The following is a 15,227-nucleotide window of genomic DNA, read 5'->3' as shown; positions in this document are numbered from 1 at the left end:
TAATTTTATTCAGCTTAAAAATGTAAGGCAACCAGTTTTTTTTTTTACAGTGTGGGTACTTTTCCATTGTTTTTCTACTGTACAAATTGTATTTTCTATCAGCCTAACCCCACCCTTCCCCTAAACTCAACCCACAAAAGAAAACTGTGTGCAGTTTTACTTTCTAAAAAAAAAATCATTCTGTCTGAATTATAAGCTTTTGGAGAAATGAGGACGTCAGCATTAATTTCACCAACACTATTTATTTGTCATATTTCACCACCTTTTTATAATACCTGTGGCATACCTATGTTATATTGGTGATTTGTGTCCTGCTAGGTCACAAAAACACATACATACACACACAACAAACACACAGACGCTATATTTGGAAATCTGTTTTCCTTTTTTGTTCTTACTGAAAAATTAAGTTACTCTATGCTTTTGTCATTTTAGGAGTAAAACAGCTTAAATCGACTACTAATTTTGACCTTAATATGGGCTTTAAAAAAACTAAAAACTGCTTTTATTCTAGCTAAAATAAAACTAATAAGACTTTCTCCAGAAGAAAAAAAATATTATCAGACAAACTGTGAAAATGTCCTTGCTCTGTTAATTCTAATAATTTAATAATTCTGACTTCAACTGTGTGTGTGTGTGTGTGTGTGTGTGTGTGTGTGTGTGTGTGTGTGTGTGTGTGTGTGTGTGTGTATATATATATATATATATATATATATATATATATATATATATATACAAATTATAATATATATATTAATATTATATATAATATATATTAATATTATATATTAATTAATTAAATATATATATATATATATATTTATATATACATCTATTGATATATAATATATATATATATATATATATATATATATATATATATATATATATATATATATATATATAAATTTAACATGGATAACATGAAAAAACATTGGATTTCATGCTGTTTATCAGTGGTGCTGTTTGTGCAGTGGTCAAAATATGATAAAATATTTATGCTTTGAGGGGGCTGTGTGCTACAGTTAAAATACATTCATTCAGCTGTTGAAAATCTTGAATTTCAGCTCAACCTTAATGTTGTTTTGTTTTTATTTTAAAGAATATACAGTAGGTGGTAAATAAAGTTGAAGTGGAAACAAGTTGTTCTCAAAAAATTAGCATTCAGTAAGCTTTTGTGTGGGCACAATACCAAACATTTTCTATTTCAGATTTTCAATACGGCCATTTCTGACAACAAACAAAACAGACGTAACTATTTTTTTCAGGACCATTTAACCTTTTCAAATTATGATCTTGTTTGCGTGTTTACAAATGCCACAACCTTTATTAAGCAACATTACCCTCTCTCCTGCCTTGTACCACAATCTTTTAGACTAAAAGCAATGTGGTTCATTGTGATATGGTAGATTAAAAAATATGGTGGGTTGAAGTGTAATAAAAACATGACTGCAGAGCATATTAAAACCCAAGTCAATAAATCAAAATAAATAAGCTCAGAATCAATAAGACCAACAAATACACAAAGATTGATTATTCAATGAAGGCACACAGACCTCATAATCTAATATAATGGAACATCAGGAATGCCAATAATTTCCCCTTTCTGTTTAACTGTTTATGGACCATTCACAAGCAAAACAACCAAAGAGGTTCACAGATGAATTTCATTCAAAGAAAATGAGGTTATGTTTCGATCAAGCAGGACAAAAGTCGCTTTACCAACTGCAATTTAAACAGCACAAGTCAAACATTACACCAAAAGCTTGACGATGTCCAAATCGGGACGTGTATGTTTCAGCACCACGGTCAGCGCCTCTGTCTTTTACACGCCCGATTATAAACAAAGCAGCATCCGCGAGTAACTGCCATCATGTCATTGGAGATTAACCTCGTTTTACTGCCCAGAGCTTCCCTACAGACACTATCGCAGTCTGTGTGATCAAAAGAGGCCATTGCTTATCTAAAAACCATGTCATTAATAATGCAGCAATTTCTACTGCATTAAAAAAATAAAACATGTTATTGAAATGTAGACATTGACTTGATAGCGATCTCGCACCGCCCCTCCCGTCAAACACAAGCAGCTGATACTGAAACAAAATGTTTTGTTCTCATTTAAAACACCACCGTAATGTGGTTTTTTAATACACAAGTGACGTCAGCTTACAACAAAGTTAACTGCTATATCACTGAAATCCCGAGAGAGTAAGTAAAACACAATTGTATCCCGAAAAAGCAACTAAATATGAATTATTCTTACACTTATTCTTTGAAGCACTTCGTATACGCTTCTTGTTTTATGTTAAAATGGTGTAAAATGGTCTGGTGGACATCCTGAGCCAGTGTCCGCTCTCGGTCAGCTCTTACCTTCCCGGCCGCCGCTGTCCAGCTGTGCCGATGCTGATGTGCGGTGCTGCGGCTCAGAGACGCGCGAGGCGGTGGCGGAGTCTAAAGACAGGTGGGTCCCAAGCAGGATGCATTTCCGTGTCTTATAACGCTTTCACGCACTCCTATAAACTCAAAGCAGCACTTAAAGCGACAAAATCATCATTGTAAGGATTAAGGTCGTCGCAGGGAGGGACGCTTCATCTCGGATGCTGCGGAAAGGGATGTACTATCGTGTAGTAACGGAGGGGTTAAATTATTCAGACGCCTCCTCCACGTGATAAGCTGGCACATTCATTATTTATTATCGCCGTCCACGTCAGTGACGTTATGATACGGTTGCGTGAGAACATCGAGCCCCTTTTGCGACAGGCCAAATTAATGATCCGTCATCATTCCTCCATCAAAAGCATGATGGGTAGAAAACAGGAAGCGCGCTCGCTGCATCCAGCGACAAGATGCTATTGTGAGCGTGCGCGACTGCTTGAATGCATCAGATTGATGGTGTAGCATTAGGTTTGTTTAAATAAAATATTTTTAAAAATAAATAAAATTATGAAATGTGTATCCTTAAACAATTCATATTAACCTTCTAACGCATGTAATGGATCCGAATAATGTAGCCTATTTCATCAACAAAAATAACGTAATATTATAATATTTAATTATGATTTTCCTTTGATCACTTTATGTTAATAAAAACAGCAGTGCTGTAAACATATAGCCTGGATATGCACACACAGATAATGTTTGATGATATAACATTTAGAAAATATGCAATATGATAAATAATTTTTTTGGAATTATTCATTTATTCATTTTCCTTCAGCTTAGTCCCTTTATTCACTAAAACAGTGAAATGAACCGCCAATTTATCCAGCATATGTTTAACACAGCGAATGCCCTTCCAGCTGCAACCCAGTACTGGGAAACACCCATACACTCTCACATTCACATTCATACACTACAGCCATATTAGTTTATTCAATTCACCTATACCGCATGTCTTTGGACTGTGGGTGAAATCGGAGCACCTGGAGAAAACCCACACGAACATGGGAAGAACGTGCAAACTCCATACAGAAATGCCAACTGACCCAGCCTAGACTCTAACCAGCAACCTTCTTGCTGTAAGGCGACAGTGCAAAACACTGAGTCGCCGTGCCACCTCTTTAGAATTAACAAATATTTTTTATTCTATAGTCAAACAAAGTAAAACAAAACACAAAACTCTCCCATGCAACCTCTATTAAGGTTGTACATAAAGTTTATATTTACCAAAACATTCAGGCTCAAACATGGATGAAATATGGGGGGGAAGGCTATATTTATCTGACCTTTTTTGACACTGATAGAAATCCATACTTGATTTTACAAAAGTTTTTTAGCACCAAAATGTGCTCGATACATACCAGTGTCTAACATTTTTTTTGATATGAACGCTTAAGAATAATGGTAAATAAATAAATAGATCAGACATGTATTTTGATAAACTTAAAAAAATTGCAAATGTTTAGTTCCCTGTGCGGCACTGTGGCTCAGTGGGTATAGCACTATCGCCTTACAGCAAGACAGTTGCTGGTTCGAGTCCCATCTGGGCCAGTTGTCAATTCTGCATTGAGTTTGCATGTTCTCCACATGTTTGCATGGGTTTCCTCCAGGTGCTCCGCTTTCCCCAACTGTCCAAAGACATGCACTATAAGTGAATTGGATGAACTTAATTGGCCGTAGTGTACAAGTGTGTGTGAATGAGCGGATGGGTGTTTCCCAGTACTGGATTGCGGCTGGAAGTTTCCAATGTGTAAAGCATATGTTGGAATAGTTGGCGGTTCATTCCGCTGTTGCGACCCCTGACAATCAGGGGCTAAGCCGAAGGAAAATGAATGAATAAATTTTGTTCCATTACTAAAGCCTATACACTTTTATGCTGGACATATACCTTTTTTTCAATGCATTATGAGTGCTATTTGTCACAACCATACACCAACTCCACAATGTGTTTGAAATTATTCATTCAAATTAAAAACTAATAATATATTTTAGGTAAAGAAGAAATTTAATAGTTTAGTAAGTAATTGAACAAATGGTATTTGAACAATGCATTGAAATTTTTGGTTTCAATTTCTGAATGAAGCAATAGATGCCACTCCGGGTGTGTGTGTGTGTGTGTGTGTGTGTGTGTGTGGTGTGCTCTCACTCTTCACTCAAAAACGTGTGTCTACACTTAGATGGGTTAAAAGCAGAGGACCAATTTAGATTGTAAGAAAACCATACTTGACAAGGTTCCACTCACTTCAGTTTACATCATGCCTTAAAAAATAGCTATGAATATTATAATTATTTTCAAAAGTAATAAAAAAAATAATAAAAAAAACACAAATTAATAAAGAAATCCTTAAAACAAAGTATTTTTATTCATTTATTTTCTTTTCGGCTTAATCCCTTTATTAATCTGTGGTCTCCACAGCGGAATGAACTGCTAACTCATCCAGCATATGTTTTATGCAGCGGGTGCCCATCGAGCCACAACCCACCACTGGAAAACGCCCATACACACTTATTCACACACATACACTATGGCCGACTTAGCTTATTTAATTTTCCTGTACTGCATGTTTTTAAACTGTGGGGGAAACCGAAGCACCCGGAGAAAAACCCACGCAAACACAGAGAGAACATGCAAACTCCACACAGAAATGCCAAACATGATCTAGCCTGGGCACGAACCAGCAAACTTCTTGCTCTGAGGCAATCATGCTAGCCGCTGCACCACCGAGACGCTCCATAAAGCCTTTTAAACAAAAATTTATTTAATATTTGTGTGTGACTCTCACAATAAAAAAGCCTATGACAGTGAAATATGAGTGTGTCTGCTGTATTACCTGTGTCTACTGTTTATCATTCTCTAGTAATAACTGTGAGCTGAGCATTTTACTTGCATGACTCACACAGTCTTACACTGTGAGTAATATTCAGTGGCTGATGAACACGGCCAACCGCTCTGTATCAGACAACAGTCTCCCTTCAGCAGGCTTTTAAACACACAGCCTGAGCTGAAAGTGATGGGTCACAGTTTCACATCTTACTTTTGCTGCTGCTCTTTTTTTTTCCTGGCGAAAATGTCAAAACCCCCACAGCTCTCAAGCCAAGTGTGTGAGATGAGTCTTTCTGTGCAGAGAATATTCGGGGAGAATCTGCGCTCTCAAACATGCCTGAGGACTCTGACCTTGGCTCCATGTCTCATCTCTCAGCCTTTGGCTCGCTCTCTTTGCCCTGGTTGTCATATATAATAAGGCCTCTCAGAATTATTGTGGGTGAAGTGTTTCTTACATAAAACATACATCAGTTTGAGTCAATTCTAGATGATTTTGTACACCGTGTACACTCTTAAAGGGATAGTTTACCCAAAAACATTACATTTACTCACCCTCATGTGGTTCCAAACCTTTTTTTGTTGAACACAAAATAAGTTATTTTGAAAAATGTTAGAAACCTTTAACCACTTACTTAGTAGAGAAAAACAAATATTATGGAGGCCAATCACTTTCACACAGTCCAGCTTTAAAAAAAAAAAAAAAAAAAACTTCTTTTGTGTTCAACAGGAAAAATAAATCCAACAGGTTTTGAATCAGTGAAGAGTGAGTAAAGGATGGCAGAATTTTAAGTTTTGGGTGAACTATCCCTTAAAGAATAAAGGTTCTTTATTGTTATTAATGGTTGCATGAAAAAACTTTTAATATCCACAAACATTCTCATTTCACACAAGTTTTTTTTTTTTTTTTAACTATAAAAATTATTATTTGAAGAATGTTTTATCAAAACTTTTATTATTAAATGTGTATGGTTGGTTGTATTGTATGGTGATAGTTGTTTTTCATACAAATTGTATTACATTATGATTGTAGTAAGTATAGTAGATAATTCATTATTATCTTTTTGGTATAGTGTAACCCGCCAGTTCTACACCACCCAACCCGCTCCGAGCTGGGATTAAAGCAGCTGGCTGGCCTCCGGCCTTTGTTACAATAGCATAATCTGACAATGAGAACATGGACACAAATAATACGCTATTTATGCGACTAAGACAATACTATGATTAAGAGTCTAATATGTAAACAGTGATTTTTGATTAATTTAATCCGACTAAAGTCATAATTGAACTAAACAGAAATCAAATTAAGACATGGGCATATGCCGGTTTTAGTCGCGTTAAGTGTAAAACTTTAATCAAACTGTTATGGTCATGTAGGATTTTCGCCGCATTTTGTGACAGGATAGCCTATACACATATACACCTATTCTCTGCACCTACCAAGGACCACGGACACCTCCATCGTGAAATGCAGAGTTTTTTTTCTGCATGCAACATGTGGTATCAAATTCCATAAAAAAAACCCTCTTCCAGCAGTTCATACATCCAATATCTTGTTTGTTATAGCAGGCACACATGAAATGCTCCTGAATGAAAGAAAAAGTGCCAAACTGCAGTTAAAGTAGACAAATTCAAAATGAAACACCCGAAATTACATGAAACTCCGGTGGAAATGTGTATAGGGCCGTAAATTATGATGCTAATGGAATTACAGTGCACCTGTAAATTATTTAGCTCTTTACTTTTTTCACATTTTTTTTTTTTACTTACAGACTCATTCCTAAATAGATTAAATAAATTTATTTCCTCAAAATTCTACACACAATAATCCATAATGACAATGTGAAAAAAAGTTTTTTTTATTAAATTGTTGCAAATTTATTAAAAATAAAACACCTGAAAAATCACATGTACAAAAGGATGTACATCCATCACAGCCTTTGCCATGAAGCTCTAAATTGAGCTCAGCTACATTCTGTTTCCACTGATGTTACATTTGGAGAAACCCATGCACTGCTCATCACCAGGCTAATACCATCCCTACAATGAAGCATGGTGGTGGCAGCATCGTGCTGTGGGGATGTTTTTCAGAAGCAGGAACTGGAAGACTAGTCAGGATAGAGGGAAAGATGAATGCAGCAATGTACAGAGACATCCTGAATATAACCTGCTTCAGAGTGCTCTTGACCTCAGACTGGGGCGACGGTTCATCTTCCAGCAGGACAATGACCCAAAGCACACCGCCAAAATATCAATGAAGTTGCTTCACAACAACTCTGAGAATATCCTTGAGTGGCCCAGCCAGAGCCCAGATCTAAATCCAATTGAACATCTCTGGAGAGATCTGAAAATGGCTGTAGACTGCCGCTTTCTATCCAACCTAATAGAGCTTAAGAGGGACTGAAAAGAGGAATGGGTAAAAATTACCAAAGACAGGTGTGCCAAGCTTTTGGCTTCATATTGAAATATACTTGAGGCTGTAGCTGCCAAAGGTGCATCAACAAAGTATTGAGCAAAGGCTGTGAATACTGATGTACATGTAATTTTTCAGGTTTTTTATTTTTAATAAATTGTCAACAATTTCAACAAATCTTTTTTCACATTGTCATTATGGGGTTTTGGGTGTAGAATGTTGAGCAAATAAATGAAATTATTATATTTTGGAAAATGGCTGTAACATAAAAAAATGTGGAAAATCAAGCGCTACTTCCCGGTATGTGTTATAACATGTAAAATGGGATTATGAAAACAACATTCAAAAAGCAACACATGTAAACACTTTAATCCTATTACTGTCTCTTTCAGATTAAGGCAAATAATTTGATTACTGATGTCCACGTAAATGTAGTCAATGTTTTGATTTGAATAGGATAATCGTGTACCCACCTTTTCTTCTAACCTATGATAAACCGACAATGTTGGGGAACGTTGCTTTTGAAAATAATATATTACAGAAATCCAATTAATCTAATTTAATGCCATTTTGTCCACATTAAGAATTCATGCAAAAAAAAAAGTAACTGAAGCCTGAATATGAACAAATTTAAAACACAATAACATTAAATGAGCAGTATTGAATCCAGATTACGTATAATCAGCCATATAATCTACCCAGCACCTTTTCTCCTGTGCACAGAGATTGTTTTACAACATCATCAGATGAGCAGATGCGCTGACAGGAAATATCTTCTCTCCCTCCATCTCTGTCTCACACGAGTGTCCGTTTCACAAAATCAATCACGTCCAAATTAACCAACAGATTCTGTGCTGCCAAACCACATTCAGCCATGAAGTCATGACTGTTTCCCAGCTCTGTCAGATCATTCAGAGTATCATTATGAGGAAGCTGTGGTCTTTCTGCTAATTGGCAGCGTTCAGATGTCACCCGGGGGTCCTGCTTCTCTTTGAGGCCCAGATTCGCCTCAGGAGCGAGACCCTGTACCCTGATCATTAGTGGTTGGTTGTGATTGCTCAGATGGTTTTTAATGCCAGGCCTCCTGCAATGAAGAACAAGAAAAACCCTGACTATGAGTGCAAGCAGGGGATCAGCCAATCAGGAATGACCGACCTTTCAAAAGGGTCATAGAATTGTGAGGAGAGGGCACAGCCTTTACTGGCTGAATGTAGGACTCTTATCATTGAGAGAAACTTCACTGGTATAGAAAAGGTTTGGGATGTTGACTTTTGTATAATATTTTAGATTTTTTACAAGATTTTTTGTGTATGTGTGTGTGTTGAGGAATGGGGGGTGCTTGAGTGGTTGTATGGTTGATGCAGACACTATTTATAATTAATATTTATAATGAAAAAAGAAATTATATTAACTAAAAAAATGTAAATATATGATGCTAAAATTTCAGTGTCGAATGCTAAAACTACAGACATTAAAAAATGACCGGTGTCCAGTATTAAAAATGGCAATGGATTTAGTAAAATACTGTAACGCAAAATATTAAAGTATTATTAAATTATTTTAATATTGAATATTTTTCATTTTATTTTTCAGATGAAAACAGAATGTAAATATAAAAAGAGAGAAAATAATGTCTGTACAAATATCTAACATTAAATATACTATATTTACAAAAATAAATGTTTCTTTGTGCAACACTTACAAGTAAAGAAAATATATTGAATTATTAAATATAAATTATTAATACATTTAATATGATTTTTATTATATTAAATATTTTATTGAATATAATATTTAAAAATGTTTATTTAAATATTTTTATTTAATATTTTATTTATATTTTATTTTTATTTATATTGCCAAAAGGCAAACATGCACACCTTGCTTTTACAAACAATTGATGGGTGTTCATAATACTACAAAACTGAGTTATTTTTGATAAATATGACATATTCTGCAAAGTACAACTGCACTCTTTTTGTTTCATCAGTCTCTTCTAGAGTATGGAATAAGACTTTTTTTACTACATCACAGTCTACAGCTAGCCTTGTTTCTATGAAACCCATTACTGAACAATAAATTGTTCTCAATGAGTTCATGCTGTATTCCCACTTGTCCATTTCCTGCACTAAATCTGGAAATAGCAGCAGACTTTTGTGTATTTCTGTCTGATTACCACTGAATACTAGCCGGGAATTTGCCACTGCACTGACTACCAAACCACAAATATATTCCATTTCACTTCTATAGACACCAACCAATGCATTACAACATCTGTATTAATGAATTTTAGGAATCAAGTAGAAGCCAACCAAAAGGCTAGTGGTGGAACAGAAAAATTTAAATGCATGTGTTTTACTTTTTCAGACACGACCTTACATGTAGAGGGTAATAAACCTAAGTCTTCAAAGTTTCAGCAATCAAAGTGCATGAAAAATGAAGTAACTCTCTTATAAAAAAAAAATTAAAAAAAATGATTCTGAACTGCCTGAAATGAGTCATAAGTAAATCCAGCCTTTCTTTCTGCACAAACTTGCAGTGATTTGTATCAAATTTTACATAATGCCAGACTATGATACTTACTGAATGCTAACAATTTTTGGTTTGATACTGTACCAAAGGCCTGGAAACGTTTACAAATTAAATTTTCCAAAGAATGAGGATTTGCCCCTGATTTGATACAACATAATGCTGATGCAATCCTTACTGTTCTGTCACTGTTTACATGGGCTTTGAAGGTCAGGTCATATTCAGATATAGCAATGGCCAATCTCAAGGAGCACCAACCCAGCCGATTCGAATGTTATCACTTGATTGAATGGGCGTTATCAGTGGTTATCAGCTGATAGATATGGGCTAGTAGGGGCCTTCTGTGCCTACCAGTAGGTTTAGAAGGTTTTTTATCATCAATCCACATGGCTAATTCAGTTTCAGATATGCTGCGAAAACAGCTGATGATGCAAAGTAGATTCTGAAAAAAAAATCCCTCACACCTTAACCCACCCCTAAACCCACCCATACCACCAAACTTGTCCCTAACCCTACTTATATCCCGTATCAAGAGCACCAGAAGTGTTCTGCAAAACATTATAAACACATTAAGTACATTGTAATTATTTTTTGAGGCAAGCACATAGTAAAGTGGGACCAAGTAATAAGCATAAAATATCTTTTTTTTTTTTTTTTGAATAAACAACTGTTAAGCACCATGTAGCACAGTCGCTTAAACAGTTACTATGTACTTTTATCCATCTTCTATTAAGCCTGTGTCTCTGGGGGTTTTTCTATGGAGAAGAGCCCTGTGCTGTTTCTTTCTTGGTGCCAAGTGGGAGTTGGATAAGTCTGCTGTGATAGGCTCTTTCTGTTTCATCAGTCATCCAGTGGGAGGACCGAGCTGCTATCAGTAAAGCAGGGCACCATCTGGCGCTAAAGTCATCCAGACTGAAGTGGGATGGGGGCTCATAAAGAGGGCTAATTAATGGAAACACTTTAATTGGCAATATGTCAGAAAGGCATCTACACCTCCCTTTCATTTCGATCAGTCCCCATTGATACTGTGCAGTTTAAAAAAAGCAAAAGTTAAAAAAATGACTGAAGCTATTGATAAATCTCAGTGACTAAGATATTGTGTTTTGGAAATACTGTAAATAAATGCATTTAATCCTGAGTTTCAGGTCTATTTTCCTTAAAGAGCAGTTTGTAAGAAAAATGCTCAAGGCCAGATGAGCAGAAAATTGGTTCAAAGTGGCTGCTTTTATGAGGGAAGTGCCTTTTATAAGTGGAAATGTTTTGATGAAGGCGTTTAATGGTGCGTGGCTGATTACTGTTGACACACTGAAGGCCTCTAGGTGTACTTATGTGGCAGAATCATTACCAAAATGTAAACTTGCACAAAGAGGACCGTCTGTTTCAGAATGAATGTAAACAATTGGAATTGCAGACAGGAAATTGTTCTCTCAACCAAATCCTCAAAAATGAGAATAAACACTCCTAAATCAAATCCACACTAGTATAACACGGTTTTATAGCCAAAACATATCATTACTGCAGTCCATACAGTACATACAGTAGTACTTTATTGATTACAAAATTCACAACAAAAAACGAAAAATTCAGATGCAAAAACTACAAAGTGCCGTTTTCTTCAAAAGTGAAATTACTCAACTTTCACAGTGAAGCCATGGCCATTTTAAAAGAAAAGTTAAGATGGCATCTAGAGAATTTCGCATCTGAACTATTCAATTGTAGTCAGTAACCTAATCTAGATTGCCTGGTTTTTGGTTGTTTGTTTTTTGTTTTTTTTTTCCTCCATATATTAGGATAGAATTGGGAGCAGAAAGAGAGAGAAAGTATCAGCAAAGAACCTTGAGCCTGGAATCAAACTCTGGTTGCTGTGTGTACCTTAGTGTTAGGTGTTAATAATACACTTAATTTAACCACGTTTTTAATTACTTCTAGATTAATTTTGACCCAACCTTTTACAAGCATTACAACATCACACATTACACATATATATTAATCATCAACAGCATGAGGTATATTAAACATAATACTACATCAAATCTTTCCAAACTGAGAGTTTGTGAAAGAACTGCCTGCAAGAGGTTTGTAAGATAAGATTAATTTATTAATTCATTCATTTTCTTTTCGGATTAGTCCCTTTATTAATCATAGGAATAAAAAGAATGAGCAGAATGAACCACTGACTTATCCAGCATGTTTTATGCAGCGGGTGCCCTTCCAGCTGTTACTCATGACTTAAAAACATCCATACTCACTCATTCACACAGCTTACCCATTTCATCTACATTATAGTACATGTATTTGGACTTGTGGGGGAAATCGGAGCAACTGACCCAGCCGAGGCTCTAACCAGCAACCTTCTTGCTGTGAGGCAATCATGCTACACACTGCGTCACACTCATCGTAAAAATATAAAATAAGTAATTAAAAAATAACAAATAAATAGATAATTGTAATTCAAATAAGACACCTTCCTTGACACTAAAAGTTATATTGTTAAATTATTGACATATTAACCTGCAGTTTCGGTGGTAAATTAAATATTTTACTCTTGAAATAGGTGTTTGGCATGACAAACATGTTTGTTAATTCCTGTATTACATTAACTAAAATTGATAAACTGACAAACTGACAGAAAAAAAAATGTTTTGTCAAGATTTGTAGAGTTAATGAAGATACAATTTTTACAACTATAAATCAATAAAGGCGGCATGGTGACTCAGTGGAAAGCTCTTTTGCCTCACAGCAAGAATTGTCACTGGTTCGAGCCTCGGCTGGGTCAGTTGGCATTTCTGTGTGGAGTGTTTTCTAGTACTGAGTTGCGGCTGATAGGGCATCTGCTGTGTAAAACATATGCCGGAATAGTTGGCAGTACATTCCACTGTGGCAACCCTTGATTAATTAAGGGACTAAGCCAAAAAGAAAATGAATGAATGAATGAATGAATTTAAAAATATTTAATGTTATAAAACATACAATATAGATTTATCTACATGTACATAAAAAACAAATATAGACACATGTACTCACACAAATATTCAGTGCGTGTGTATAGATATGCATGTTCAAACTCACTGAATGACATATTTCTTTTACTATTTTATTAAGCTTGCATGCTTTGGCATCAGTGAAACATGCTAAACAAATGCTTGGCTGACTTAGAATGATAAAGAGAATATTACCTGTAAAACCTGCCAAAACAGGACCAGACCTCAAAGACAGTAGATAGAGAAAACACATGAAGCTAAGATGAACTTTTACGTCTTTATTCTCACCCTTTCTCCACCGTGTTTGACTCTGTTTTTCTATGTTTTTAACTGCTTTCAAATATTGGGTGAATCCTAATGATTTCAATGCGGTTTCCACAGTAACTCTCTCTGCAGCGCATGAACAGCATTGTAGTTGCTGTGGGAACAGAGGTCGACTCTTCTCCAAAAGAGATAGTGATGATTATAAGCATGAAACTTGAACTCTTTCATTATAACTTGCCGAGGATGCACACACACACACACTTATGGCAGCAACAGTGGAATAGCTTCACAAGGAGCTAGAATCCTGATCTTTAGACACAGAATTGTGTATGCATTATATATTTCCGGTTGTGAAAACATTAAAGGGGACATATTTCGTCAAATTTGGTGTCATCTGAGCATCTGAGAAGGTTCAACTCAAAACTCTCCACTGCTCAATTTTTAGAACTTGTCAAATTTGCTGCTATTTGGATGTGAGCACAAACACGCTGTTTTTGTGCATGTCGCTTTAAATGCAAATGAGCTGCTGCGTTCCAGAAGAGAGCAGAGCTTTTACAGGCTTTTCTGGTCGTTTACTCGCATCCATCTGTGTCCAAACACCTTATAAAGTTAAATTTGGCATAATAGATCCCCTTTAACCAGTGAATCGTGCACCCAACAGCCCACATGCAGTAACATTTAATGACATGTTTGGTGCAGCACCGAAATTCATTGTGATTGCTCTAGTAGTGGTCAGTAGGTGTAATAAGCATCTTGTATAGTAAGTTCCTGTTTACACCTACACAGCTGTCCAAGCAGATTTACTTGGGCTCTGGCCAGGTCTGATTCCCTCCTACAGGCACATTCATCCTCCGCCCACATGGCATTAACATCCCATTCCTTCCAAATCTACTGTACTGCATTCATTATATTAGTGTCTAAATCCCAATATAACCATGTATGTTTCTCCTGCTTTTAAATAATTCACTACTAATTAAGATTTAATTGAGCCAAAGTTAATTTGTCAGACGTGTGTGTTTAATATTCATAATATTATGGTTGTGGAGATTTATTGTGTAATTAAAGATGGCAGTCTTGCGAGGAATTGGCGACAGAAAACCTCTTGCAGTATAACTCATGCCATACACCATATCATTCATTCATCTATAAGGATAAGCTTAGGTTCATAAAAATGCACGTGTTTTGTGCTCTAAACCAGTTTATACAGTATATTTGTAGACAAATAAATAATTTATTTAGTTTCTCTCCCAGATAGACATTAAACGCAGAATACTCGGCTCACAAAAAAATACTAGATTACAACAATGAAATAGATCAAGTATTTTAAAGTGGCCATTATTCTATTTTAAACACTGTTACTCCTTCAAATGTCTCTTATTTCAGCTTTACATGCATTCAACATCACCTAAGAATAACAAACAATTATTTTAAAGAGATATTTCACCTAAAATATAGAACTTTTCTCATCATTTACGCACACTGGAGTGGTTCTAAGCTTCGGTTGATCCCAAATCAACATATTCTGAAGAATGCTAGAGAAAAGCAACCACTGACATTAGTATAGGAACAAAAAATAATTCAGAAGTCAATGTCAATATGGAATATGGAATTTTTTCCCCAACTTGTTTTGTTTCAAGAAGCAAAAACAATTACACATGCTATGCTCGGATTCGACAGATCTGACCAATTGGACAGATCAGTTTGTTTGGAGTAAACTGGATATGTCTATATACTGTACATTACATGATAAAATGCAATGCATGCGATTACCATGTTTTAA

The 15,227-nt window shown here is 35.6% G+C and overlaps 1 protein-coding gene across 2 annotated transcripts in view; it reads right to left on the bottom strand.

The window, feature by feature from the left end:
- The window catches only part of slc7a14a (solute carrier family 7 member 14a), a 131,309-nt gene that overhangs the window by 59,357 nt on the left and 56,725 nt on the right, over nt 1-15,227 (bottom strand). Inside the window, exon 1 of one of the 2 annotated variants that reach the window (NM_001347689.1) lies at nt 2,371-2,629. The exons of the other annotated variant lie outside the window; for it this stretch is intronic. The gene's annotated coding sequence lies outside the window, so the exon portion shown is untranslated. Of the gene's footprint in view, nt 1-2,370; nt 2,630-15,227 lie in introns of those variants that run through there. 2 annotated transcript variants of the gene reach the window in all.

This window comes from Danio rerio, chromosome 2, assembly GCF_049306965.1.
Source record: "Danio rerio strain Tuebingen ecotype United States chromosome 2, GRCz12tu, whole genome shotgun sequence".
Lineage (NCBI taxonomy): Eukaryota > Metazoa > Chordata > Actinopteri > Cypriniformes > Danionidae > Danio > Danio rerio.
Note: the sequence above shows the minus strand (reverse complement) of the source record. Positions and strands in the feature narration are given on the sequence as shown.